We start from the raw sequence: 6,000 nt of genomic DNA, 5'->3' as shown, positions 1-6,000 counted from the left end.
GTCACCTGGGGTGACTTGGGGTGGGGAGAGGTAGGAGAGAGCACGAGGGGCAGCGTTTGGATAAAATAGAGCCTAGCAACTTGCCACCGGTATGAGAGTGACAGTCGTTGGGAATCTGTCTCCTGCCTTGATATAGCAATGGTACGGAAGGCCTTGTTTTTGTTCATATCAAGAGAAGCAACGTCAACATCTAAGATTGTGTAGTTAAGTTAAAGACATCTCGGTCTCTCATTCTTGTGTATGCAGAGCCACATTAGTCTTCTTCTTGGTCAACCATCTTGTTGCCCTGATGCTTGGTTGTGTGATGCCATACCTGTGAGTGATTAAAGACTGTTCTTTATCCACAGAACCGACGTACCATGTTTTGGTTTGCTGTACCATGTACCGACGTACCATGTTCCTGAGAGTTTGCTTCTGTTTCAATCTTGTCCACCCTGTGTTCTCCCCTGGTCCTCATTCTTGCTCACATCCATTATCTTCGAAGTCTCTCTCTATTTTGTCCCTCAACCCTGCAGTTGTGTGCTTGCTCCTCTCCTTCTGCTGTTGTTTTGTTATGTTGCATCCTCATTCGTTATATGTTCTAACTCCTCCACAAGGCTCGACTCTGTATAAAAAGGGGGAAAGCAGGATCACCAACCCGGAATTTGGGAGCTGTACCTCCGTGGAGTTCTGTATGAAAGACTTAACTGTGAAGAGCTTGATGTAGTTTAGGAATGCCTTAGCTCTATGGACAATACCCAGATCGTGATCACAACTAACCTCGGAAAATCATCGAGTAAAATGGTCCAAGCAACTTTGACATGAGTTCATAATGAAATGCAGGAGAATTTGATTTGTTTTTTTTTAATGTATTCAGGTGATTAGAAGTTAAATTGCAACATCACCCCAATCCTCCGATCTTTCTATACTTGCCAGTGTGTCTCTTGTGTAGCTCATGGTCGTTTATGTAAACGGCAGATTCCGGGCAAATCACCCTCGCCTCGACTCTGGCAGCCAAAGCAGCACATGTCTGAGAAAAGGCCAGGGAATGCAAAGCCCTGCCGGTCCAAAGACTTCTCCCTAAAGCAGAAGTCAAAAAAATTGTATTTCAATTTCGCGCATCATTTGACAGCATTTGTCAGTGTCTGCTTATTCCAATGAGAGGCGTTCCAATGGTATTTAAAAAAAATACATGCTGGGTATGTTTCGTTTTTTTGCTGCTTGTATTTAGCAGGTCAGTGTGTCTCGTTGGCAGTGAATGTTGCTGTTTCAAACAGCAATATTCTGAATAACTGCCAGGAGTTATTCAAACTACTCTGCATTGCCTAAATCCAACAGAAGGCACATTGGGTGTGGTATTAATTTGCAACGGGCCATGGGAGGAAAACAGTTGGGTGGGGGCTGCCAATAAAGGTTTTGCCGTTTTTGCAACATTGTATTCATGTTGCCCTTCAGTTATGAGGGCTTTTTGCGTTAACCTCATCTCAGCAAACAGCTGGATTGGGGAGTGCATAAAACTTTCTTAAATTGTTCTTACTATTGTTGGGTTCGATTCTCATCACTGCTGAGCAGAAATTTCAGCACCTTCAGCACCAGAAACTTCAGTAGTTTCACCTTTTCAGCCACTACACTGTATGGTGACGCTCACCGTTTGAACTGCGAGCCTGCAGTCGTGGTGAAATATGTTGCTGTATTTTGCAACGAGAGAAAGACACCCTGGCATTAATGAGTCATGTCATGCCTATACTTTAAATCGCCTTAACATCAGATACAGGGTGCTTCAAAAAAAGGTTAACACTTACATGGGACGATCGTTTTTAATGGAACGTGATAAGTGGTCAATCTCAAGGGTGGATCACAGTTGAAATGCTCTCTGTATTTGTGGCGAACCACCATGGGTGAGTGAAAGACGTCCATCCATGAAATGCAGCAACCTTTCTTATTTGCTCCAAAGTCAATACCGTTGCCATTTCAGTCAACTGCAACGAAAGAAAAAAATTCTCAGAAGTGTTAACATTTTTTTTAAGCACCCTGTATCTATATGTATGTATGTATATATATATATATATATATATATATATATATATATATATATATATATATATATATATATATATATATATATATATAAATATATATATATATATATATACATACATACATATATATTATATACATACATATATATATATATATATATATATATATATATATATATATATATATATATATATATACACACACATACATATATACACATACATATATATATATATATATATATATATATATATATATATATATATATATATATATATATATATATTGATGAGCCAAAACATTAAGACCACTGACAGGTAAAGTGAATAACATTGATTATCTTGTACAATGGCACCTTTCAAGGAATGGGATATATTAGGCAGCAAGTGAACAGTCAGTTCTTGAAGTTGATGTGTTGGATGCAGGAGAAATGGACAGGAGTAAAGACCTGAACAACTTTGACAAGGGCCAAATTGTTATGGCCAGACGACTGGGTCAGAGCATCTCTGAAACAGCAAGGCTTGTGTGGTGCTCCCAGTCAGCAGTGGTGAGTACCTACCGACAGTGGTCCGAGGAGGGACAAACCACAAACCGGCAACAGGGCGTTGGGCGCCCAAGGCTCATCGATGCATGAGGGCAATGAAGGCTATCCCGTCTGGTCCAAACTGACAGAAGGTCTACTGTGGCACAAGTCACAGAAAAATTGAATGGTGGTCACGGGAGGAATGTGTCACAATCCACAGTGCATCGCACCCTGCTGCGTATGGGGCTGCGTAGCTGCAGACTGGTCAGAGTGCCCAAGATGACCCCTGTCCACCGCCAAAAAACACCTACAATGGGCACGTGAGTGTCGGAACTGGACCTTGGAGCAGTGGAAGAAGTTCACCTGGTCCGATAAGTCCCGTTTTATTTTAGATCACGTGGATGGCCATGTATGTGTGTGCCGTTTACCTGGGGAAGTGATGGCACCAGGATGCACTGTGGGAAGATGACAATCTGGTGGAGGGAGTGTGATTCTCGGGGCAATGTTCTGGTGGGAAACCCTGGGTCCGGCCATTCATGTGGATGTCAATTTGACATGTGTCACCTACCTAAACATCATTGCAAACCAGGTACACCCCTTCATGGCAATGATATATCCCTGACGGCAGTGGCCTCTTTCAGCAGGATAATGCGCCCTGCCACACTGCACACATTGTTCGGGAATGGTTTGAGGAACATGATGAAGTGTTCACGGTGTTGCCCTGGCCTCCAAATTCTCCAGATCTCAATCCGATTGAGCATCTGTGGGATGTGCTGGACGGACAAGTCTGATCCACGGCGGCTCCACCTCACAACTTACAGGACTTGAAGGATCTGCTGCTCATGTTTTGGTGCCAGATACTGCAGGACACCTTGAGGCGTCTTGTACATTCCATGCCTCGGCGGGTCGGTGCTGTTTTGTCGGCACACGGAGGACCAACAGCATATTAGGCAGGTGGTCGTAATCTTTTGGCTCATCCGTGTATATGTATATATACATATTGTTGCGGTTCTCGGAACCACATACATCCAACAGATAGTGGTCCCTAGACAGTTATCCCATTATTATATGTGTCCCTTTCCTTTTGTCTAGCAGGACAACAAAGGAGTGCGTTGCGTTGATCTCACAGCGAGGTTTGCTAACATCATTTTTTCTTCACTTCGTCCCTACTCTTCTATTTGTCTAATTATTTCTGAGGAAAATCAGGCACGTGCGCCTTCGCTGTGAGGTGGGCCCTCATGGAGACCAGGATGTGCGGCGCCGCCATGAGGAAACGACGGCGCAGAGCCCTCGTTCCCAAGGGAGCCCGAAACCAAACGTGTGCAGCGAGTCATATAGTGCACTTAGCAGTGCGGGATTATTGAATCTGCGGAAGATTGCCGGTTGCATTAAAATGGCATGCAAATGAATACCTGTTGAGAGGCTGCATGAATGGTGTTTTTCAGAGTACAGGAGGCACAGGCAGCACGACACCCATGCTGCACGAAACGCGTGCGGAGGCCGAGAAAGACAACTCCAGGCCATGTTGGGCGGGATACGAGTGTGTGGAGGAGAAGCGGTGCGTTCCTTTTCAACCAAATATCTGACAGATATCGGTATTCGCCCCACGCACACGCAAGCAGAATCGGGCGGACGCGAGCACTGACCACGTGCATAATGGCCGAACCCCGCGCACTGTATAGAATGTGCCCAAAGGCAGACATGTACGCCGCTCGCGAAACGTGCATGGATTTATCCGTAACGATGTGCCTTCGGCCCTCGCTGGCAGCAGCAGATTCCCCACGGATGGTGAACGTCTTCTCGTCTCTATGGCCAGCCAAGCTGCGATCGAGCCAGGGAATGGCAGTGCGGGCCGCGTTGGCAGGCACTGGTCGGACACCTGAGCGGACGTGCGGGACCCTCGGCCGGTCGCCAGGGCATGGCCCAGGGGTTTTTGCAGCACGATTCGCATGCTAATTGCGGTGTGGGCGATTCGTGGCATGTCATGTGGTCAGAGCGGAATATTGCCGCTATCTGAGATGACCTTGACGGAAACGAAGTGAGGTGGTTTCCGGCCAAAGTTAGCAGGCCACATGAGGGGTCGGGGCCAATCGGAGTGCACGATTCAGGTGATGACGTTCACTTCGGGGTGGCCCCTCCCCCACGCTGCAAGTCCTATAAAGGTGGGAGCAGTCCCTCCGCCTTTCTTTTTTCTCTTTCACTCACTCGATCTGGCCTCGCCCTCGTCCCTCTGCATGAGCTGCCTCCTGCTGTCTAGACTCTGCCTTCTCATCTCCGCCCACACAATGTCAACCCCACCACCCACCTGGTCCCGCCTACCACTCCGTCCTCACACTCTGGACTCCGCCCTTTCTCCACTCAAGGCCCTCCTTCCCGAACACAGTCTCCACACACTCTGCTGAAGCCAGAGACGATGCGCCAGCTGTCGAGTGCTGCACTATGGAGCATCCCCCCTCCCAAAACGTATTGGTGGAGTGTCGTGCTATCAAGCACAAAGGCACCGAGATCATAGCCTCAACTCCTTTCCCTTCCTGTTTCAATACTCTCTCTTCATCGGGTTTTCTGTGTCTTTGTGTGTGCCCTGGTGCCCGTCTGCTTAAGTAAGACTGCAGAAGGTCGTTATTGTTATTATTATTCTTGTTATTATTCTCTCAATAAGTCCGCTCTGTGTCCCCTTGTGCAAGTTGCCTGTTTAGTTGCTGCACCACACCTCTCCCCCTATCTCTGCACCACACACCCCAATAAATATTGATCGTGCCACATACTATTCCTCGTCCATTGTAATAAATTATTATTTGAAATATTCCCCGTTTGTTTTTGTCTTTTCTTCCATTGATCCAGTATGGTCCGAATCCTAGTTGAGCCGGAACTTTATTCCCAACGATCCATTCCTTTTATCCGGTACGTCCTTGGCAGTGTTGCTCGGCTGCATCCGATCCGGTAAAATGATCCGGTCCGGTAGAGTGATCCAGTTCGGAGAATGCATACTGAGGGCGTGCTCCCAGGTAATTAAAGCACGTGATTAATTCGGTAACTCGATTAACGCATAGATGGGAGGACCCGAGGTCATGCGGTTGAGTTATTCATGTCCACGGTCGGTTAAGCGACCCACCGCGTCACCAAATTATCCGTGTGCGACGGCCTACAATTCCGGGGAGTCTGGTGGGAACCGAGATAGCTTCCCCCACCTCTTGGTCTTCTCACCCGACCCCCAGCCCACAACTATATATATATATATATATATATATATATATATATATATATATATATATATATATATATATATATATATATATATATATATATATATATATATAGACCACAAGGGGGAAACCAGAGATGTCAGGATAAGTCAATTTTGAAGAAACTGAAAAACAAAGTTTCAAGACTTTGGTGGACTGTTTAATAACTGTCATAGATTTCATTTCCAGTAAAAGGAAGAGTGATCATTGGCCGAT

At 45.9% G+C, this 6,000-nt stretch overlaps 1 long non-coding RNA gene across 1 annotated transcript in view; it reads right to left on the bottom strand.

Moving 5' to 3' along the window:
- Nucleotides 1-874: 874 nt before the first annotated feature.
- The window catches only part of LOC147028862 (uncharacterized), a 79,317-nt gene continuing 74,191 nt past the window's right edge, over nucleotides 875-6,000 (bottom strand). The window contains exons 3-5 of the long non-coding RNA XR_015057740.1: nucleotides 1,782-1,958; nucleotides 1,517-1,667; nucleotides 875-1,059 (exon numbers count right to left, since the gene is read on the bottom strand). This is a non-coding gene — a long non-coding RNA (uncharacterized LOC147028862). The remainder of the gene's footprint in view (nucleotides 1,060-1,516; nucleotides 1,668-1,781; nucleotides 1,959-6,000) is intronic.

The sequence above is a fragment of the Eptatretus burgeri genome, chromosome 4, assembly GCF_056783735.1.
Source record: "Eptatretus burgeri isolate ZD-2024b chromosome 4, Ebu_testis_v1, whole genome shotgun sequence".
NCBI classification, from domain to species: Eukaryota; Metazoa; Chordata; class Myxini; order Myxiniformes; family Myxinidae; genus Eptatretus; species Eptatretus burgeri.
This window is presented reverse-complemented; position numbering and strand designations above follow the sequence as displayed.